This window comes from Oncorhynchus mykiss, chromosome 4, assembly GCF_013265735.2.
Source record: "Oncorhynchus mykiss isolate Arlee chromosome 4, USDA_OmykA_1.1, whole genome shotgun sequence".
Classification (NCBI taxonomy): domain Eukaryota; kingdom Metazoa; phylum Chordata; class Actinopteri; order Salmoniformes; family Salmonidae; genus Oncorhynchus; species Oncorhynchus mykiss.
Genome location: NC_048568.1, coordinates 10,034,593 through 10,059,012, shown reverse-complemented (window position 1 = coordinate 10,059,012; position 24,420 = coordinate 10,034,593). Strand labels below are relative to the sequence as shown.

Below are 24,420 nucleotides of genomic sequence, written 5' to 3'. Positions count from 1 at the left end.
GAATTAAAGCTACACTCGTTGTGAATCTAGCCACCAAGTCAGATTTGTAAAATGCTTTTCGGCGAAAGCATGAGAAGCTATTATCTGATAGCATGCACCCCCCAAAATACCAGCACGACACGTAAACAACAGATTTTGCGGTAGCCGGCGCTACCGAAAACGCAGAAATAAAATATAAAACATTCATTACCTTGGACGAGCTTCTTTGTTGGCACTCCTATATGTCCCATAAACATCACAATTGGGTATTTTTCCCGATTAAATCCGTCATTGTATACCCAAAATGTCATTTGCAGAAGGCCAGTCTGATGCTGCAAAAAGTCCATTTACTTTTTAAAATTACAAAAGTCGCCTATAAACTTTTACAAATCACTTCAAACGACTTTTCTAAAACAACTTTAGGTATTAATAAACGTTAATGATGTATCAAATTGATCACGGGGCGATCTGTATTCGATAGCAGCAAGTCTGGAAATCATCGTCCATTTTTTCAGTTTCACAACATACTGTGGTGCGCCTCAAGAAAGGAGGGGATTATTCGTGTTGTAACCAAGGATAAATAGCAATGGCGACATCGTGTGGAAGCTGTAGGCGTTTACAGGGGGTCCTCATTTATTTTAGGTCGCCTTTAACAATACATTGAATGGCGGACTAATATTTTGTTTTTGTTTTTGGTAAACAGTTTTACCAGGGATTTTTACTCCTAAACACGTTCTGTTATAGCCACAGACCCAATTTAACCAGTTTTAGAAACTTCAGAGTGTTGTCTATCCACACATACTTATCATATGCATATACTATATTCCTGGCATGAGTAGCAGGACTTTGAAATGTTGCGCGATTTTTAACAAAAAGCTGCGAAAATTCGCATCATCCATAACAGGTTTTAAAGTGAAGTCGCAAAAACCATCATGCGCTATGATGAAACTTGTTCTCATGAGGACCGCCACAGCAAAGGAAGACCCAGAGTTACCTCTGCTGCAGAGGATAAGTTCATTAGTGTTTCCAGCCTGAGAAAGTGGAGACAAAATAAGTGTGTCATAGAGTTCAAGTAACAGACACTTCTCAACATCAACTGTTCAGAGGAAACTGCATGAATCAGGCCTTGAGTCCAAATTTGAGATTTTTGGTTCCAATCGCTGTGTCTTTGTGAGACGTGTGGTTCCCACCGTAAAGCATCTGCTGCATCAGATGACCTGGTCTCCTCAATCACCCGACCTCAGTCCAATTGAGATGGTTTGGGATGATGCGTACATCTGTTGCTGCTCTGCCGTAAGGCCCTTACACCTCCTTCTGGATGATGTTCCCACTCCCATTGTAGGGGATTCACCCACAGCAATAATCCGAACCCGAGATCAGTCTGCCTGGCATATGTGTTGCTCTGCGAGAAAGCAGATGTTCGCTGCTCCATAGCAAGATTTCTCTTACCAGAGAGTGAAGTTGACGGGAGTGCGTTCCTACTTGGCAGTTGATATACGCCACCGTAGATGAATTGTCTGACCTGACTAGGACATGTTGGACCCGTAGGAACGGACGGAAGTGCCCGAGGGCAAGTAACACAGTGTAGAGCTTGAGAATGTTGATATGGGCAGTACTCAGATGGTCTGAATATACACCGTTCACCGTACGCCCTTCGTCCCCCATCCCTGTAGTGACGCATTCTGTCGCCACTACTTTGTGCATGATAACTCTCCCAGTGGGGCAGCCCTGCATCAAGAGGGATGGGTCTCTCCGGCATTGAAGGGCCGATATGCACTTTGCAGAGAGAACCACACATCTGTGCTGGTGGAGTGAGGTCACCCAGTGCTGGAAGTCTCTCATGAGGAGGACGCCAAGCGGAACTACCACAATCATTGAGGCCATGAGCCCAAGATGCCTCAGATACATCCAGTACATGACTGATGTTGTCAGGTAAAATACTGAGAGGCAGTGGCAAAAAGTTGTCACTCTATTAACAGTGAGGGCTACTCAACAGGCAACAGTCCAGAGACAATCCAAATAGATTTCGGTCAGTAAGAGCGAGCATTTGGCATGATTTATCCTGAATCCTAGAGTGAGAAGGTGCGACAACACCTGGGTTGTGTGGTCCGCTGCCTGAGCTTGAGTGTCCTTCAGATCAACCATTAGCCGCTGTACGTCAGGACTCTTAAGCCTCTCCTCTAGGCGGGCTGGGGCAGCTTAGGCACACTTCATGAACATCCATGGGGTCAGGGACAGACCGAATGGCGAGGTGAGATATCCGTAGGTTATGCCCTAGAAGGCAAACCTTAGATATCACCTGTGTGCAGGATGAATAAGCATCCTTGAGGACTACTGTGGTGAACTACTCGTTCGGCCGAATCAGATTTAACAGCATGCGATGTGTTAGCATTCAAAATCTGTAGACCCTCAGATTGTTGAAGTACCGTTAACAACCCTTTTGGTGACTAAGAAATAGAGGCTGAAGAAGCCTGGGCAGGTTCTTCCCTCTAAGGACACTTTCCCCTGTGGAGTTCCCATGAAACTTAGAGGGACCCCACAAATTGTAAACTCCACACGTGTGTCACTGATCCATGTGAGACGCAAGATAGTGGGGAGCCCTGTGGAAACCGTGAAAGGGACTGGCGGATACGTGGTGTTTATGGGTCGTGAGGTGGGGGGGCTCCTGTGCTGCACCTCTGGAGTGTGTGTGAGGCCTGTGTGACCTGATGCAGGACTCCCGAGGAGACTTTGGTTGTTGTGGTTGGGGAGTTCTGTCAGCCCCAGCTCCTGGTGTGCAACTTCATTGGTACCCCAGTGCCTCACTCTCCTTTTTCTTAGACTCAAACCTGGCCTGTATCTCCACACAGGCTGGTGGGATCTGTCCATTCAGGATCTGTCCATTCAGACAGCCTTGCTTAAATCAGCCAGAGGGATTTCTGGCCAACAGTTGCGGGTCCAAGACCCTCCCAGAAGCCTCAGAGGTAAACTTGATGGCCCAAGTGGGATGGTCAGCAAGGTGGCTAAACTCCAATAATTTATCCCGGTCATCGGTGCCACCAGGCAAGTCGATGGAGACTCCACACGGCCGCGGTGGAGCGGTCGTTGAGATGAGCGAGTTTGGGGGCAGAGGAAGATGAGCTCAAAGTCTTAGTGTTGAGGTGCTCAGCCAGGAAAGGCTCCACGGGCGAAGTTCTGAACCATCCCAATGACTCCATGCCATAAATATCCAAGTGGGATTAGTTAGGAGAAGGTGACTTAAGTGGCTCTGCCCAGAAAGACTCCACCAATGACACACAGTCTTGGAAGGCTGGAACACGTTGTCATATGGATGTGGAATTACCCTGAGAGGTGATTTCATCCATTCTAGTCTTCTTTGTAGGCGGGGGAGGAGTAGGATACACAACCTCGAGTTTGGTGGCAGCCTGTCCGATTGCCTCAGAGGGAAAAATTAGTAATTGACTCCTGCCCTACCTCCTCAGGTTGACTGGGCAGCACAAGCTGAGCAGAAGAGAGCAACTGGTCACAGAGGGAACTGCCTGATGCGTCAAGAGACATACCATCGTCCTCACCTCCGAAGTCGTCTGAAAGGCCCGCCCCCGGGAAAAATGAGAATCCAGGCACTCAAGTGGAGGGAAAGAATGGACAGCTTCTCCCTCCTCTGGGACTTTGTTCCCAATGGAGTCGAGCAAGAGTGATGCCTGGGCAACATTACTGTTATATATTTAGAGAACACTGTAACCACATTCTAGATATGTTCAGTTTGACATTTTAAGGGAATGTTCTCCTAACGTTAACACTAAAGCAATCTGGACCCTCAAACTTTAGGGTAACATTACGGGTATCATTACGGAAACATTCTCTTTCCCTAGAATTGTTATCTGTGAGGAGGTAATATAAGACGGTCAATACTGTGTTTTAGATGCTTGCAACTTTCAACTAGGAGCTAAACTCAGCCCACAGTCCACCTATACTGAACAAAAATATAATCTCAGCATGTAAAGTGTTGGTCCCATGTTTCATGAGCTGAAATAAAAGAGTGTGTGTCGTCCGGGTTAGGAGAGGGTTTGGCTGGCCAGCATTTCCTTGTCCCATCGCCCTCTAGTGGCGGGCCGGGCGCATGCAAGCTGACTTTAATCGCTAGTTGTACTGTGTTTCCTCAGACACATTGGTGCGGCTTGTTTCCGGGTTAAGCAAGCCGTGTGTCAAGAAACATTGCGGTTTGGTAGGGCCGTGTTTTGGAGGAGGCACGCCTCTCCTGAGTCCGTACGGGAGTTGCAACAATGGGACAAGATTGTAACTACCAAAAGGAAGACTAAAAAATGTTTTGAGAAAGCGTGCAATTGGCATGCAGACTGCCTCTAATGCCATTTTGGCAGTAGGTCCAACCGGACTCACAACCGCAGACCAAGTGTAACCACGCCAGCCCAGGACTCCCACATCTGGCTTCTTCACCTGCTGGATGGTCTGAGACCAGCCACCCGGACTGGTGATGAAACTATGGGTTTGCACAACCTAAGAATTGCTGCACAAACTATCAGAAACTGTCTCAGAGAAGCTCATCTGTGTGCTCTTCATACTCACCAGGGTCTTGACCTGACTACAGTTCCACGTCGTAACCGGCTTCAGTGGGAAAATGCTTTCTTTCGATGGCCACTGGCACGCTGGAGAAGTGTGCTTTTCACGGATTAATCCCGGTTTCAACTGTACCGGGCAGATAGCAGTGCACCATGGTGGCAGTGGGCTTATGGTATGGACAGGCATAAGCTATGGACAATGCAACACATTTGCATTTTAACATTGGAAATTTAAATTCACAGAGATATCGTGATGAGAGCCTGAGGCCCGTTGTCTAGCCATTCATCCATGGCCATCACCTCATGCTTCAGCAAGAATCCACACCCCATGTCTGGTGAGTATGCAGGCCATGAAGGAACTGGGACATTTTCAGCTTCCAGATCCTTGATATGCATTGAGCATGTTTGGGATGCTCTGGATCATCGGTGTACAACAGCATGTTCCAGTTCCCGCCAATATCCAGCAACTTCGCACAGCCATTGAAGAGGTGTGTGATAACATTCCACAGGCCACAATCACCTGGCTGATCAACTTTATGCGAAGGAGAAGAGTTGCGCTTTATGACATAGAAGTGGGAGCTGTCTCCTTGAGGAAACTGGACAAAAACTATAAGAGCTAATTATCCATAAACTGTAGGTACTGTAGGTAGGTAGGTAGGTAGGTAGGTAGGCCTGGAGTCTGAAAAGATAGTTTAGAGCTTCTGCTCTTCTCTACATCTCTACAGCCTGTAGGGAACACAATATATGTTCTATACTTGGCATGTGGTGGCACAAATGTTTATATAGGTTAGGGGTAGGGCTGATACGGTAACTGTATTACCGTCACACTAGAAGTCACGAGTCATGCAGTCAAAATCAATTAGTCACGGTAACTAGGCTTCTCCAAAACTGCACTCTGTTGCCGCTGATAGTCATTAGTAGCCTACCAAACTTGCTCACTGACATCAACGCAAATGCAATCGAAAATCAAAACAAACACTTTTTAAAACTCAGAGTTTGAGTGGAATAGGATCAATTGTTTCGCACCGTGACCCAGCTTCTCATAGCTGGTTGATGCATGGAATAAAATAAGTGTTCCTATAAGCCCATGCTGAACAACATTTACTTAGGCTATGCTGTGCAATTGCATGAGAAGACTGAGTTTTGATGGCCTCTATTTAAACGAGGATCCCACAAGCTTTATTTACTGTAGGTTTACTATATTTATTTATCAAAATTCCTAATATCAAACACTTTACAACTGGAGTAGACTACATGGCTGGCATGAAGATGAACTGCGGAAAAAGTGTCCTCCATACACTCTTCAAGTGCATACAGTATTTTTTTCCACTGCCCCTTTTCTGACAGGTGCATGATAATGGCCAATTATAAATCAAAACAAATTTCACACATACCGTGCCAGTCAAAAGTTTGGACACACCTTCTCATTCAAGGGTTTTTCATAATTTTTGTACTATTTTCTACATTTTAGAATAATAGTGAAAACTATGAAATAACACATGGAATCATGTAGTAACCAAAAAAGTGTTAAACAAATACATAAAAAAATATATATTTTACATTCTTCAAAGTAAAAATGCCTTTGCCTTGATGACAGCTTTGCACACTCTTGGCATTCTCTCAACCAGCTTCACCTGGAATGCTTTTCCAACAGTCTTGAAGGAGTTCCCAAATATGCTGAGCACTAGTTGGCTGCTTTTCCTTCACTCTGCGGTCCAACTCATCCCAAACCATCTCAATTGTGTGGAGGTCGGGTGATTGTGGAGTCCAGGTGTGATACAGCACTCCATCCCTCTCTTTCTTGGTCAAATAACCCTTACACAGCCTGGAGGTGTATTGGGTCATTGTCCTGTTGAAAAGCAAATGATAGTCCCACTAAGGGCAAACCAGATGTGATTGCATATTTCTGCAGAATGCTTTAGTAGACATGCTGGTTAAGTGTGCCTTGCATACTAAATAAATCATTGACAGTGTCACCAGAAAAGCACCCCCACACATCCCACCTCCTCCTCCATGCTTCACGGTGGGAACCACACTATCGGAGATCATCCGTTCACCTACTCTGCGTCTCACAAAGACTCGGCGGTTGGACACATCAGTCCAAAGGACAGATTTCCACTGGTCTAATGTCCATTGCTCATGTTTCTTGGCTAAAGCAAGTCTGTTCTTTTTATTGGTGTCCTTTAGTAGTGGTTTCTTTGCAGTAATTCGCACCTTAAGGCCTGATTTACGCAGTCTCCTCTGAACAGTTGATGTTGAGATGTGTCTGTTACTTCAACTCTGTGAAGCATTTATTTGGGCTGCAATCTGAGGTGTAGATACCTCGTCGGCCCTGAAAGAACTTCACTAGACTCTATGTAAACTGGAAACCCTACATCCTGAGGCTGCATCCCTAGCCGCATCCTCAGAGCATGCGCAGACCAGCTGGCTGGTGTGTTTACGGACATATTCAGTCAATCCCTATCCCAGTCTGCTTTCCCCACATGCTTCAAGATGATCACCATTGTTCCTGTTCCCAAGAAAGCTAAGGTAACTGAACAAAATGACTATTTGACCGTTGCACTCACTTCTGTCATCATGAAGTGCTTTGAGAGACTAGTCAAAGATCATGTCACGTCCACCCTACCTGACACACTAAACCCACTCCAATTTGTTTACCGCCCCAATAGGTCCACTAACGATGTTATCGCCATCGCACTGCACACTGCCTTATCCGATTTGGACAAGAGGAATACCTATGCAAGAATGCTGTTCATTGACTACAGCTCAGCATTTAACACCATCGTACCCTCCAAACTCGTCATTAAGCTCGAGACCCTGGGTCTCGACCCCGCCCTGTGCAACTGGGTCCTGGACTTGACGGGCCGCCCCTAGATGGTGAAGGTACGAAACAACATCTCCACCCCGCTGATCCTCAACACTGGGGCCCCACAAGGGTGCGTTCTCAGCCCTCTACTGTACTCCCTGTTCAGCCATGACTGCGTGGCCATGCACGCTTCCAACTCAATCATCAGGTTTGCAGGCGGCACTACAGTGGTAGACTTAATTACCAACAACGATGAGACGGCCTACAGAGAGGAGGTGAGGGCCCTCGGAGTGTGGTGTCAGTAGAAAAAGGCTCTCCAGAGGGTAGTGCGGTCTGCACAACGCATCACCGGGCAAACTACCTGCCCTCCAGGACACCTACAGCACCCGATGTCACAGGAGTGCCAAAAAGATGATCAAGGACAACAACCACCCGAGCCACTGCGTGTTCACCCCACTATCGTCCAGAAGGTGAGGTCAGTACAGGTGCATCAAAGCTGGGACCGAGAGACAGCTTCTATCTCAAGGCCATCAGACTGTTAAACAGCCATCACTAACATAGAGAGGCTGCTTCCGACATACAGACTAAAATCTCTGGTCACTCTAATAAATGGACTTAATAAAGGTATCACCAGTCACTTTAAACAACGCCACTTTAATAATGTTTTAAAATTATATTACTCATCGCATATGTACAGTATATACTGTATTCTATACTATCTACTGCATCTCGCCTATGCTGCACGGCAATCGCTCATCCTTATATTCGTATGTACATATTCTTATTCATCCCTTTACATTTGTGTGCATAAGGTAGTTGTGAATTTGTTAGATTACTGCATTGTCTGAACTAGAAGCACAAGCATTTTGCTACACTCGCATTAACATCTGCTAACCATGTGTATGTGACCAATACAATTTGATTTGATTTAGTTAACTCTAATGAACTTATTCTCTGCAGCAGAGGTAACTCTGGGTCTTCCTTTCCTGTGGCGGTCCTCATGAAAGCCAGTTTCATCATGGCGCTTGATCGTTTTTCCGACTGCACTTGAAGAAACTTTAAAAGTTCTTGAAATATTCTGTACTGACTGACCTTCATGTCTTAAAGTAATGATGGACTGTCGTTTCTCTTTGCTTATTTGAGCTGTTCTTGCCATAATATGAACTTAACCCTATTTGGTAAAATACTATCTTCTGTCTGTATACCACCCTTACCTTGTCACAACACAACTGATTGGCTCAAACGCATTAAGAAGGAAGGAAATCTCACAAATGAACTTTTAACAAGGCACACCTGTTAATTGAAATACATTCCAGGTGACTACCTCATGAAGCTGGTTGAAAGAATGCCAAGAGTGTGCAAAGCTGTCATCAAGGCAAAGGATGGCTACTTTGAAGAATCTCAAATATAAAGTATATTTTGATATGTTTAACATTTTTTTGGTTACTACATGATTCCATATGTGTTATTTTATAGTTTTGATACCTTCACCATTATTCTACAATGTAGAAAATAGTAAAAACAAAGAAGAAGCTTTGAATGAGTAGGTGTGTCCAAACTTTTGACTGGTACTGTATATAATTTAGTATATGTAAAGACAGGATTCAATTGAGAATCGTTTGACGGGTGAGAGTTACATCAAATGTGAACGATGCCCAAGGCAAGAAACAGTGCAGTAGACTTTTTCAAATCCTAGTCGCATGCATCATATAGCCTAGCCCATAGGCATATACAGTATGTTTTGATAAGGTTTGCATAACAACTAATGTGGCCAAATAACTCTAAGCGTATCCTATAGGCCTAGGACCCCTGGAACAGTGTTGGAGAGCCCATAGCCTACTGAGCCTAGTGAAACATGTAAACCCATTATAATCCCAGTCCTTGCACGTGTGAAAACAGATTTTTGACTGGTCACTATGGTCGCTATTTAAAAGAGGATTCCTATTTTGAATAGTGACGAGTCACAGCTCTGTTGCCAAGTGCTTGTCAAATTGTGAATAAGGGACTGATGAAGTGCGTGTAGCCTGCGCAAGAAACAGAGCAGAGCACATGCCTTTCATGCAACTTTAAAAAAAAATCATTATTAGAGTCCCATCATGCAGCCTTAGAATGTATCCCATTTGCATTTGAGTCATTTAGCAGATGCTCTTATCCAGAGCGGATAGTGAGTGCATACATTTTAATACTATTTTCGTACTGGTTCCCTTGTGGGAATCAAAACATATAGCCTAAAAGTTGTATCATAACTAAAGCTCCATAAATAACTCTAAATTAACCATATGGGAGGACATGTTTCAAAATATCACTTGGTAACCACTCAACACAGAATAGCTGCATGTGCACAATCCCTCGGAAATCGTTTGGGGAAAATATCCTTTCTATTTTATTCAGCTATGTTCAATTGTTTTCGTCTCACTATAAAATAACATAAAATAATGCCAATGTAATTATAAGAAAATCATGTCTGCTAAATGAACTTGTGTAGCCCATAGCCATATGGCAGAGCCAGATCAGGGCCTAACAAAAAGATGGCTCAGAATACGCTTTTCTGTTCATCTGAAATAGGCTACATTTTCTTCATATAATATTTCTTTAAAATAAATAATGAATTGATTGTGATGGCGTAGGCTATATTAAATGGATTTATTAGACTTTTTCAAATGTAGATGTTCCAAAGGTCTGCATCAGTGGCTTGTAGGCTATGCATGGAAACCCAGAGATGCTAAACTTGTTTATGTTAACATTAAATTACAGTGAGACTGGCAGTTATTTGCATGACCGTTAACGGCTGACAAAATCATGACCGCCACAGGCCTAGGGAGTGGAATGGCTGGGGTATATAAAAATTAAAAACTATTTTTTTTTGCAAACATTCGAGTGTTTTTGCAGGCATTAATTAAATGTAGCCGGTTCAGAAGAGAAACCTGAGTGTGGTGGAGTCTGGTGGCATTAGCTGATCGCATCAGTGGATTTTACACCAGTTAGATTCACACCCTACATACATGCAGACTATTTAAGTTGACTAGTTCTACACATGCTTCCTCGATGCCGAATGTCATCAGCATGCATGCTGCCATTGCGTTGCTGCTGTAACTAGCTGTTTTTCCGCTATGCTTGGTGTTTTACGATAGGAACTTTCTTTGTGAATGCTTGCTAGCTTGGCTGCTGCGGGGATGTCATTGATTGCAAGGATCAACCATGTTGCTGCTCTACAGTTGTCAGTCAATAGCTGCTACAAACTAGCTAGCTAAGTAGAATTAGTCTCGGGAGTAGCCTATTGTACACTTTGTCAGTTCCCAATGTCATGCACTCTGTGATCACGGAGAATCATTCCTAGGAAGTAGCCTATGCTAGGCTAGCTATACAGGCCTATGTGTCGATATACAGTGAGTAGGAAATGTTTTCTGATCATGAGAAAGGAGATGGTGCTGATCCATTACACTGTTTAACCTAACAATACATTCAACTTAATGTGCAGACTGGTCTGGATTAATGTGCTTCTCTAACTACACTTTTGCCGCTTTTCTGCTCGGAGCAAATCAAAGTATCTGCTAGCTCATTATTAGCATATATTTTACAGTGTCATTTCAGTCAATGTAGTTTTATTTGCTTCATCCTTATCGGTAGCAGTATGTTTAGGCTCTGATTATTAGCCATGTTTCTAATCATGTGTCATGCATTTTACATAGCTAGTCCCTCCCTATCAATCCATATTGCATTCTAATAGTATTATTCTATTGACAGTTTTGTTTAGACAATTGTATTGTATGCTAATTCTTTCTATTCAGGTGTTAGCTGATATTCTTTACCTCATTATGTGCACACAGTATTGCATTATGGCATGACTGCCAATATTCCATTGCAGGAGTATGTGTATGTTTAGGCTCCTTGCTGAGGTCAATGCTCATGCTAATTCATGCATTGGCTGTTATGTCTTGTATCTTCTACACATAGTCGTTATGGCATGTCTGCTGTCATTGCTATTACCAAGAGCACACGGTGAGGTTGTGGTGTCATAGAGGCAAACACTAGCCACGCCTTCCACAGCATCTGCTTGGAGCATCGCAGTACGATGGCAGACCGATTAATTTTATCCAGGTGCAAAACCAAGGTTTTCGCAGATCCTTTACCAGATGTAATGAGGCTTTTTAACATGAACACTTAGTTTTACATTCATTGACAATATCCAGCTTTTTATTGTTTATGTTCTTGTGTATTTTAATTGTGTATTTCTTGTGATGTATGGTTGGTGCGATCAATTTACCCCTTCGTGGATGAATTATTACTGTCTTATTTACTAATGCATTATCGGGTTTTACTGTTATCCATAGCTGTTTTGTGCATCGTGGTCACTTTCTCAGACTTCTCCCCAGCTAGTTATCTAATAGTGGTGGGATAATCGTTATTGGTTTATTCCAGATTGCCCCTTAGAGGGAAAAAATGCATTCTTGCAGTTATCTATGAATTAGTTCTGTCATCATTCATTCCCGCCGAAGTGATTATGAAGTATCAGGTTAGGCAATATTTTAGTATTGTACTATATTTTAGGACTGTTGTAAGCAAGTTAACACACGTTATCATGCATGCTTGTACGTTGTCCGTATGAAGGCATCTTATACCCTGATGCAGCTCACTCTGCTACAGTAATTTAACTGAGCATGACTCATATCTACCACCATCGTGCTGGCTCAAATGTTGTGGGCCGCGACGTAAACTGATCAGCTGTCGAGCAGTGTGGTATCTTGTGCTACTCGGATGGCATCAGTTTGCCACCGGCTAAACATACTGGGTCATTTCCATTATTCTGGTCATCTTTGCAGTATATTTCTTCTTACCAGGTCAACATCTATTCTTCAATCATGGCTTACCGGCATATATTGTTAGACATAAGCTTCAGCTCGATATTGTAGGCCTAGGTTTTAGATTATCATGTCACTGTCACTGTGCATTTTAAAGATGCATCAGCTACTGCAGAGCAGTACCAGTAGTGATAGACTGTTTGGATAGGACAGGTGGTGATAAGTGCAGTGCATTCGGAAAGTATTCGGACCCCTTGACTTTTTCCACATTTGTTTTATGTTACAGCCTTCTTCTGAAATAGATTCATTTCAAATATTTCCTCATCAACCTCATCACACAATACTCCATAATTCCAAAGCGAAAACAGGTTTTTAGACATTTTAGCAAATTTGTTATAAATAAAAAACAGATACCTGTCATGACTGTCCACGACATACCTTATTTACATACGTTTTCAGACCCTTTGCTATGAGGCTAGAAATTGAGCTCAGGTGCATCCTGTTACCATTTATCATCTTTGAGATGTTTCTACAATGTAATTGGAGTACACCTATGGTCATTTCAATTGATTGGACATGATGTTGAAAGGCACACACCTGTCTATATAAGGTCCCACAGTTGACAGTACATGTCAGAACAAAAACCAAGCCATGAGGTCGAAGGAATTGTCCGTAGAGCTTCGAGACAGGATTGTGTTGAGGCATAGATCTGGGGAAGGGCACCAACATATGTCTGCAGCATTGAAGGTCCCCAAGAACACAGTAGCCTCCATAATTCTTAAATGGAAGAAGTTTGGAATCACCAAGACTCTTCTTAGAGCTGTCCACTTAAGGGAAGTGACCAAGATCCCGATAGTCACTCTGACAGAGCTCCAGAGTTCCTCTGTGGAGATGGGAGAACCTTCCAGAAGGACAACCATTTCTTCAGCACTCCACCAATCAGGCCTTTATGGTGGAGTGGCCAGACGGAAGCCACTCCTCAGTAAAAGGCACAGCCTGCTTGGTGTTTGCCAAAGGGCACCTAAAGGACTCTCAGACCATGAGAAACAGGATTCTCTGGTCTAATGAAACCTAGATTGAACTCTTTGGCCTGAATGCCAAGTGTCATGTCTGGAGGAAACCTGGCACCATCCCTACGATGAATAATGGTGGTGGCAGCATCATGCTGTGTGAATGTTTTTCAGTGGCAGGGACTGGGAGATTAGTCGGGATCGAGGGAAAGATGAACGGAGCAATGTACAGAGGGATCGTTAATGATAACCTACTCCAGAGTGCTCAGCACCTCAGATAGGGGCGAAGGATCACCTTCCAACAGGACAATGACCCTAAGCACACAGCCAAGACAACACAGGAGTGGCCCAGCCAGAGCCCGGACTTGAACCCCATCGAACATCTCTGGAGAGACCTGAAAATAGCTGTGAAGCAACTCTCCCCATCCAACTTGACAGAGCTTGAGAGGATCAGCAGAGAAGAATGTGAGAAACTCTCCAAATACGGGTGTTCCAAGCTTGTAGCACCATACCCAGGAAGACTCAAGGCTGTAATCACTGCCAAAGTTGCTTTAACAAAGGTAAAGGTCTGAATACTTACAGTACCAGTCAAAAGTCTGGACACACATTCAATTTTTAGATAAAAAAACAACAACTATTTTCTACATTGTAGAATGATAGTGAAAACATCAAAAGTATGAAATAACACACGTGGAATCATGTAGTAACAAAAAAAGTGTTAAACACATCAAAATGTATTTTATATTTCAGATTCTTGAAACTAGTCATCCTTTGCCTTGACACACTTGGCACACTGTTGTTTTTGCTTTTTTGTTGTGTGTAGATTGATGAGAGAAAAAATAATATGAATAACAATACGAATAAGGCCGTAACGTATTTTTTCTTGTTGTTGAAAAAGTCAAGGGGTCTGAATACTTTCCAAAATTACTGTAATTACCTAGTAGTCTCTGGTCTTCAACACGGGGGCCCCACACGGATGCCTGCTCAGCCCCCTCCTGTACTCCTTGTTCACTCATGACTGCGTGTCCATGCACGTCCGCAACTGAACTATCAAGTTTACAGACAACACACCAGTGGTTGAGCTGACTACCAGCAATGACAAGGCCGCCTACAGGGAGGAGGTGAAGGCACTGGCGGAGTGGCGCAAGGAAAATAACATCTTCATCAACGTCAACAAAATGCAGGAGCTTATCGTGGACCTAAGGAGACAGCGAGGGACCACACACCTATCCACATCGATAGGTCCGCAGTGGAGAGGTTAAAAAGCTTCAAGTTCTTCTGTGTGCACATAACTGACAACCTGAAATGGTCCACCCACACAGATAGTGTGGTGAAGAAGGTGCAACAGTGCCTCTTCAACCTCAAGAGGCTGAAGAAATTAGCTTGGCCCCTAAGACCCTTATGAACTTCTATAGATGCACCATTGAGAGCATTCTGTTGGGCTGTATCACTGCCTGGGACGGTACTTCACAGTTTGCAACCACAAGGCTCTCCAGAGGGTGGTGCGATCAGCCCAACGCGTCACCAGTGTTACACTGCCTGCCCTCCAGGACATCTACAACACCCTGTGTCACAGGAAGGAAAATAATATCATGAAGGACCTCAGCATCCCGAGCCACAGCCTGTTCACCCCACTACCATCTAGAAGGCAGAGACAGTACAGGTGCATCAAAGCTGGGATCGAAAGACTGAAAGACAGCTTCTACGATTTTACATTGAATTGGAATTCTGAGAGTGCCGAGTTCCTGCACTAATTGCTAGTATGATCATGATTGTGTCATGTTAGCTATGTTGATTATGTCTTTTGCATTGCAATCTGATATACAGTATAACACTGTTTTATAGCTACAGGAGGTCGCATGGCACCCGGCGGTGCATTTATTTTGCAGGTGGTTGGCTGGGTTCATATGTAGATATTCTTATGTACCAAGATGACACTCATCTTGCTTCAGCGAAGCCACCCGGTGGTGTATCTACAGTTGAAGTCTGAAGTTTACATACACTTAGGTTGGAGTCATTAAAACTCGTTTTTCAACCACTCCACAAATTTCTTGTTAACAAAGTAGAGTTTTGGCAAATCGGTTAGGACATCTACTTTGTGCATGACACAAGTAATTGTTTACAGACAGATTATTTAACTTATAATTCACTGTATCACAATTCCAGTGGGTCAGAAGTGTACATATACTAAGTGGACTGTGCCTTTGAACAGCTTGGAAAATTCCATGAAATTATGTCATGCTTTAGAAGCTTCTGACAGGCTAATTGATATATTTTGAGTCAATTGGTAGTGTACCTGTGGATGTATTTCAAGGCCTACCTTCAAGCTCAATGCCTATTTGCTTTACATCATAGGAAAAATTAAAATAAATCAGCCAAGACCTCAGCAACAAATTTAAGACCTCCAAGTCTGGTTCATCCTTGGGAGCAATTTCCAAACACCTGAAGGTACCACATTCACCTGTACAAACAATAGTATGCAAGTATAAACACCATGGGACCACGCAACTGTCATACCGATTAGGAATCAGACGCGTTCTGTCTCCTAGACATGAACGTACCTGTACTTTGGTGTGAAAAGTGCAAATTAATCCCAGAACAAGAGCAAAGGACCTTGTGAAAATGCTGCAGGGAAAAAAGGTACAAAAGTATCTATATCCACAGTAAACTGCACATGGGGACAAAGATCGTATTTTTTGGAGAAATGTCCTTTGGTCTGATGACACAAAAAATGAACTGTTTGGCCATAATAACCATCGTTATGTTCGGAGGAAAAAGGGGGAGGCTTGCAAGCTGAAGAACACCATCCCAAGCGTGAAGCACGGGGGTGGCAGCATCATGTTGTGGGGGTGCTTTGCTGCAGGAGGGACTGGAGCACCTCACAAAATAGATGGAATCATGAGGTAGGAAAACTACATGGATATATTTTAAGCAACATCTCAAGACATCAGTCAGGAAGTTAAAGCACAGTGGCCTACAAACCTGACTCAGTTACACCAACAATGTCTGTAGGAATGCGCCAAAATTCACCCAACTTATTGTGGGAAGCTTGTGGAAGGCTACTCGAAACATTTTACCCAAGTTAAACAATTTAAAGTCATTACGTTGTATGAAAAATAAACTTGCAGCTGCATTAGCTCATGCTACACATAGTTAATATTCACACATAGGCCTAGTAGTCAGTCATGTAATGGTAGAATGACCTTTGCTTTTCACTGGTCAAGTAAGAGCTCTTAAACGGTGCGTTCTTCCACACACATAGTTAATTGTCTGGCTTGTGGTTCTGCTGTTTTGGGGGATTTTATGTAGCATATCGTGCTCACTGCCTGTAGTTATTTTATCATCTTTAAATGAAACTTCGCTCTGGCAGTGAGATTTTTTAATAAATGGTTAAATGCACACATAGTGTTTCCTTCCTGAAATAAAGCGTAGCCAGTTCAGGAGGGAAATTCCAGTGTGGTGGCATCAGCTGATCACATCAACAGATATTGCAACAATTGGATTCACACTCTACTTTCATGTGCATGTGGTCTATTTATGTTGACCAGTTCTAGACATGCTTCCTCAATAATGGATGTCACACGCACGCATACCCTGATGTCTCTTGCTGCCATTGCATTGCTGCTGTAACTAGCTGTTACTCGCATAGTGTGTATGCGATAGTACAGTGTCCAGTGTATTCTACAATGTGTTACAATGTTCTATAGTAAGTACTACACGATTGAGGAATAGTACAGTGTGTAGTACAGTATTCTACAGTATACTACAAAATGCTATATTAAGCATTACAGGATCGAGGGATACTACAGTGTGCAGAATAGTATTCCACAGTATACTAGAACATGTTATAAGCACTTCACAATTGAGGGATATGCGGTGTGTAATATAGTATTCTACAATATACTAACATTCTATAGTAAGTAATACATGTGATCAAGGGATACTATTGAAAAGTTGTGGTCAGAACTGAAGAAATGTGTATAGTATTCTACAGTACACTACACAATTATATAGTAAGCACTACACAATTGAGGGATACTACATTGTGCAGCTTACTGCATAAATCTATAGATTTCTACAGTAAGTACTATAGTATTCTATAGTAAAGTATAGTCTTTTTTAATGTGGGCTGTACGGCCTACCATATTTTCATCCTTCTTGTAATGTTTAGCTATATTGTGTAGACTGTTTTGTGTGCTGATGTAAGCATGTTCTGTATGCTTTCTCTGTATGCAACATATTATGTATGCTCGCTGCATGCTGTACTGTATTCGTACAAAACATTTAATGCATAGTATATGAGCAGGAGAAAACTACGGGTTAATAAAATATCGACCTCCCTCACCCCCAAATCTTTTATAGGTCTGATTTTACTGTGCATCGCTATGAATTAAATTGAAGCTAAACCAATTAGTAAGCTGTCATGGGCTTACTCACAAATTGCTCGCAGCTACTTGATATTGAAGCTCCCTGTAAGCCTATTCAGAAAGACACTCCATCCTAGGGGCAGGCTAATTTAAAGGTAAGTAGAGGAGGTCATCAATTGTGAGCAAATCAGACAATGGTGAGTGGGAGGAGGAGGGCAGGTGGGAGGAAGGGAAATAGAGGTGGAGGCGATGGGGTAGGAGAGGAAGAAAAACACAAAGATAATGATCATGACTTGGAGATAAAAGAAGCAATTATTTCAACCTAGTTCATCTCGTGTTGACATTCCAGTTAATTACCAAGTGCTTGGAGAGGACCCGGTTCCTGAGCAGGGGCGTGACAAACACAGCTAGGAGAATCTGGGGTTGACTGCAGCACGGCAGCCAGCAAGGGAGGGAGCTTACTCATGGAGAACCAACCTGGCTGCAGGTAACATTATCCCCAGCAGCCAGTGGTTTATCAGGTCCCCAGAATCAGCATCCATCAACAGGGCCACACTCAGGGTACGTCCCAAATGCCACCCTATTCCCTGTAAAGTGCACTACTTTTGAACTAAACCCTATGGACCCTGGTGTAAAGTAGTGCACTATGAAGGGAATAGGGTGCTATTTGGGATGCACTCGCTCACCCACACTACTCTCCCCCAACCTGTAAGGAAACAGTAGAGCACGGTAGAGGAAAATACCACCGCTATCTATGCATGCATTTGAAGACAGGAAAGGACTCAAATTGATTAATTTCATTCCTACTATTCTGGCTAATGCACTTTTTCTGGGTCTGTCTGTGAAGGGATTAACGCTTATTCATTCCTTAGATAGTGAGATGTGAGCTTGCGTGCATACCAGGGCGATATGGCCATAGAGAATGAATGGTCTTGAATCAATGGCTATACTGAGGAATTGATCTGAAGATGGACATTTTTCACCTTTTTAAAAAGAACACTTTACTTATCCCAGTTGCTCCTCGAGAGTGAGAGGCCAAAGTGCCAAGCCTTATTGTGGAGCAGGTTCAGAAAGGGTGACCGCTTGAGACAATTTTTGCGTTTTTCTGTGTATGTGTGTGTGAGTGTGTGCGTACGTGTGTGCATGCTCTTACCGAATATCTCTAATGAGGTAAACGGTGGCTGGAATCAAGCCTCACTGGTCCACCTCAGCATTACCTATATTCAAAATCCCATCTCAACTGTGCATCCTGGAAAGGTAAACATTTCTAAATGTGAGGATTAGATATATCCAAATAGGTAAATCCTAACAACCAGGACATTATGATATGATCAATATAAAATATAGCTGTGGAAATATTTCCCTTTACACACTCACACGCACACCTTCACAAGCCTTGTGGGCAAATGCTTTTCTCAGGTTAAAGAACTTGGAAACCTCCAAGTAGACTGTATCCAACATTAAGCTAACCTCCCAATGAGATTTTCTCTGGGGTACGATATGTAATATGGAATAGAGTTTCAAATAATCCTATACAGGTCAGGAGATAAAATGTAATGCCTGAATAAATATGCACATATAGACTGCTATTTTCCACCTTTCCATATCAAAGGTCTGCATGCTTTTGGAAAGAGGCCACTCTATTTTCTCCACACACATCAATCATTTCATTCACCATCTGTCATATATACCCACATATACTTACATTTCGGTCTAAAACACATCATTTCAAAGAGCGTCAATATAACACAGGCATCTAAGTCATCTCCAGTATTTTAACAGAACAACAAAATGCCTCTCAATATTGTTTTTGGTATGACATCACCACGCGACATTTCAGTTAGTGCCTCAGTGAAGCTCCCTGCAGCTTTTAATTCATTTCATCACAGCGTTGCACAATGAGGCTCCCTGAAATTCCTATGTTTGTCAGGTGAACGAGTCAAGACAGAAACGACATGACGGATAGCCTGACTAAAACCGGGGAGGTAACGATGAATGAGGGTTCTTGCCTCCAAGTAAAACCCACTAGTAATTTCCTCAGGTCATCTGCACTTAACACATATTTCATGTGCATAGGAAAAACTAGAAGAGGTCACATGATAAGAGGCCATACAACACCACCCACCACAGAGAGATTGATGGCTAAAGTGGAGGGGCTGGAAAATCTATGTTAACCCAAATGAGTCGCATACAACCGGTACCAACACCCGGATGGGTGCAGGGAGTTTGCTAGAGATAAAGTGTACAGATTATCATTTTATCAACTAATCCTTTAGTGGTAATTAATTTAACATGGCACCTTGAACATACAGAGCAAATTTGCTGGTGTTAAAATCTTGGTGTTGAGGTTAAAAGTGTTGTGAGTTTTATATCTGAGTGATGATTGTAGTGGGGTTAACACCAGTGGGATTGAAATTGACCCCACCTGCAGTGAATAAATTCATTGTTATTTGAATCGCGGTGGAATCATCAACACACAGTGTTGCTGTTACTCGACTGCATTGAATTCATTTCTGTTAACTCTCTCAGAGTGAAAAGGACATGGGATATTTTGTTTTTTAGAATAGTTTGTTTTAATATCTATGTTTCTGATTGCACATTGATTGATTAATTGATCTTATTCTTCACAAAGATAAATAACATTCATTTTTCTAAACTCCTCCAATCTGTAAATGGTTGAATTTATTTCACATGTTATTGAGATGGTCGTTCCAGCTTATTTCACACTGTTCCCTACCATGGCAGTCATTCTAACTGCAGATTGCATGGAACAAAGTTCCAATTGTTGGATATCCTAACTCTTGCTGGATTCCAATAGGAATTACAGTATATAACACTTTGCATGCCAGCATAATGTGATTTACCAATGTAGCCTGCAAACCAGGAGTTTCAGACCACTGTGTTAGGGTATTGTAAAAAAAGAAGGGAAAAAAAAAGATGTATTGTCATAATAATTCAACTTTATTGATAAAATATTTACTCATGTACTCAATTAATGAAAGCCATTGCATGCAACAACAATGTATCTGGCATAAGCAAACACAGTCATGGGTGGTACTGGTACCTCTAAAATTATCTCAAAAGGTACCCTGGGGGAAAAAATATGCAAATACGGCTTTAGATCTTACAGTGTTAAAACAACACCCACAAATGATTTAATGTAACAACAAATGAGTCACTGTAATACCACAGGTGTGGCTAGAGGACTCCTGATATCTCCAGGAGTGATGACTATCGTTTTGTCTTTACAGTGCCCTCAGAAAATATTCACAGCCCTTTACTTTTTCCTTATTTTGTTGTGTTACAGCCTACAGTTAAAAGTGATTCAATTGAGATTTTGTGTTACTGGCCTACACACAATACCCCATAATGTCAAAGTGGAATGATGTATTTTCAAATATTTTCAAATTAATTAAAAATAAAAAGCTGAACTGTCTTGAGTCATTAAGTATTCAACCCCTTTGTTTTCAGGAGTACAAATATGCTTAGCAAGTCATATAATAAGTTGCATCGACTCTCTCTGTGTGCAATAATAGTGTTTAACGTGATTTTTGAATGACTACCTCATCTCTCACCCCACTTATACAATTATGAGCGGGGTACTGCTCAGTTGAGCAGTGAATTTCAACCACAGATTCAACCACAAAGACCAGGGATGTTTTACAATGCCTCGCAAAGAAGGGCATCTATTGGTAGATGGGTACAAATTAAAAGACAGACATAGAATATCCCTTTGAGCATGGTGAAGTTATTAATTACACGTTGGATGGTGTATCAATACATCCTGTCACTGCAAAGACACAGGCATCCTTCAGTTGCCGGAGAGGAAGGAAACCGCTCAGGGATGTCACCGTGAGAACAATGGTGACTTTAAAACAGAGTTTAATGGCTGTGATAAGAGAAAAACTGAGGATGGATCAACAATATAGTTACTCCACAATACTAACCTAAATGACCATAAGGAAGCTTGTACAGAACAAAAATATTACAAAACATGCCACCTGTTCGCAATAAGGCACAAAAGTAAAACTGCAAAAATTGTGGTAAAGAAATTTACTTTGAGTCACCGAAACAAAGACTGTTCTGCCAAGTTGTTCTGCCAAGTTATTTGAGGATGGAAAGAAAAGAGAAGGTTAACGACAGCTTTCTCCTCATTCACTCAGTCTATTGAGTCCACTGGTCCCACTCACACAGAACTACCCTACTACCTGCTCGACCCCATCCCCTCCCTTCTCCAGACCATCTCTGGAGACCTTCTCCCATTCCTCACTTCCCTCATCAACTCATCCCTGACCACTGGATGCATCCCCTCTGACTTCAAAATGGCCCCAGTAGGTCCCCACCTCAAGAAACCAACACTCGACCCCTCTGACATAAAAAAAAAATACAGACCGGTATCCCTTCTTTATTTTCTTTCCAAAACATGTGTTGTCTCTGACCAACTCTCTCGCTATCTCTCTCAGAACCATCTTCTTGACCCTAACCAGGCTTCAAGACAGGTCACTCAACCGAAACTGCTCTTCTCTGTTTTCACAGATGCTCTCCGCACTGTCAAAGCTGACTCTCTCTTCTCTGTTCTCAACTTCCTTGATCTATCTGCTGCCTTCGACACTGTAAACCATCAGATCCTCCTCTCCACCCTCTCAGCGGTGGGCGTCTCAGGCTCTACACACTCTTGGATTGCATCCTACCTGGCATGCCACTTCTACCAGGTGTCATGGAGAGGATCTATATCTGCACCACATACTCTCACAACTGGTGTCCCCCAGTGCTCGGCCCTCTCCTTTTCTTTCACTCGGCTCTGTCATATCCTCACATGGTCACTCCTATCATTGCTATGTGGATGACACTCAACTACCTTTCCCCTTCTGACACCCAGGTGGTGACACGCATCTCTGCATGCCTGGCAGATATCTCAGCTTGGATGTCAGCCCACCATCTCGAGCTCAAACTCGACAAGACTGAGCTGCTCTTCTTCCTGGGGAAGACCTGCCTACTCAAAGACCTCTACATCACAGTTGACAACTTCACAGTGTTCCCCATCCCAGAGTGCAAAGAACCTTGGCGTGACCCTAGACAATACCCTGTCGTTCTCTGCAAACATCAAAGCAGTGACTCGCTCCTGCAGGTTCATGCTCTACAACATCCGTAAAGGACAACCATACCTCACAAAGGAAACGGTGCAAATCCAGGCACCTGTCATCTCCCTTCTTGACTACTGCAACTCGCTGTTGGCTGGGCTCCCCGCTTGTGCCATCAAACCCCTACAATTTATTCAGAATGCAGCAGCCCGCCTGGTTTTCAACCTTCCCAAGTTCTCCCATTTCACCCTGCTCCTCTGCACACTCCACTGGCTTCCAGTCAAAGCTCACATCCACTACAATACCATTGTACTTGTACTTGATTCCCCCCTTTTTGCAAAAAGGCATGTGAAAGACTGAAAGCATATGGCAAAATAATATGTGGTCTGATGAGACAAAAATTTAACTGGTTGTCCTGAATGCAAAACGCTATTTCTGGAGAAAACCAGGCACAGCTAATTAACCATCCCTACCGTGAAGCATGGTGGGGCAGCATCATGCCATGGGTATGCTTTTGAGTGGCAGGGACTGGGAGACTGGTAAGGCTTGAGTGAATAATGAATGGAGCCAAATGCAGGCAAATCCTTGATGAGAACCTGCTTGAGAGTGCAAACGACCTTAGACAGGTCAAATATTTTACATTCCAACAGGACAATGACCCCAAGCATACAGCCACAGCAACGTTGGAATGGCTTCAGAACAAGAATGTGAAAGTCCTTGAGTGGCCCAGTCAAAGCCCAGACTTGAATCCCATAGAAAATCTGTGGAAAGACTTGAAGATTGCTGTTCACCACTGCTCCCGATCTAACTTAACAAAGCAAGAAGAAAATCCTCAAATCCAGATGTGCAAAGCTGATACAGACATACCCAAGATGACTCAAAGCTATAATCGCTGCCAAAGGAGCTTCTACAAAGTATTGACTCAGGGGTGTGAATAGTTACGTAACCTACATATTTCTACATTTCATATCCAAAACATTTGCAAACATTTCTAAAAACATGTTTTCACTTTGTGTGTAGATGGTGAGAGAAAACATCTATTTAAGCCATTTTGAATTATGTCTGTCACACAATGTGGAATAAGTTAAGGGGTATGAATACTTTCTGAAGGCACTGTAATGTCTAACAAGGTGTCATATTTAACACTGTTGTGGGTGTTAAAATTCTGATCGCAAATTTGCTGTGTAGTTTCTTTGTTTACTACTGTAACACTGGGAAATTGCTGAAGGGAAGTCAGCAGCTGTATGCAGGGACTCATGAATCTTTCCCAAAGCCTGTCTGTGTCCCAAATGGCACTCTATTCCCTATATAGTGCCTATAGAGCTCTGGTCAAAAGTAGTACACTATTTAGTGAAAAGGATACCATTTGAGATGCAGTCACTGTGTCAGTCAGTCAGTCAGATGGGTCTTGTATGGGGATGTTTTATGTTAAAAAAAAATTAAAAAACATGTGGACATACAGCACAGCCGTAATGTCGACCCACACCTGTAGCTCTGTTCCTTCCTCACCAGATGTTTAACTCCTCGTCACTCAGATTAAAAACATCCATCTATCTCTTGCTTCTGCTGCTGCTGGCTGCCATTTTGCAGCAGTGACCTCAGGTGGGTAACACCCCTCCTGTGACAATGCTAACTGATGAATGATGTCATCCAACCGTTCCTAAACATACCTCTCCAGTTGTGACTTCCCAGGTCCCCATGAGTCATAGGGTGTGTCCCAAATGGCACCCTATTCCGTTTGTAGTGCACTACAAAGAGAATGAGGTTCCATTTGGGAAGCATTCATTATTTTCTTCCAGGGGAATGTCATGCGAGCTGTGTT

At 42.9% G+C, this 24,420-nt stretch overlaps 1 pseudogene; it reads left to right on the top strand.

The window, feature by feature from the left end:
* Window positions 1-1,750: 1,750 nt before the first annotated feature.
* On the top strand, window positions 1,751-22,958 carry LOC118964410 (annotated as a pseudogene).
* The last annotated feature ends 1,462 nt before the right edge of the window (window positions 22,959-24,420 follow it).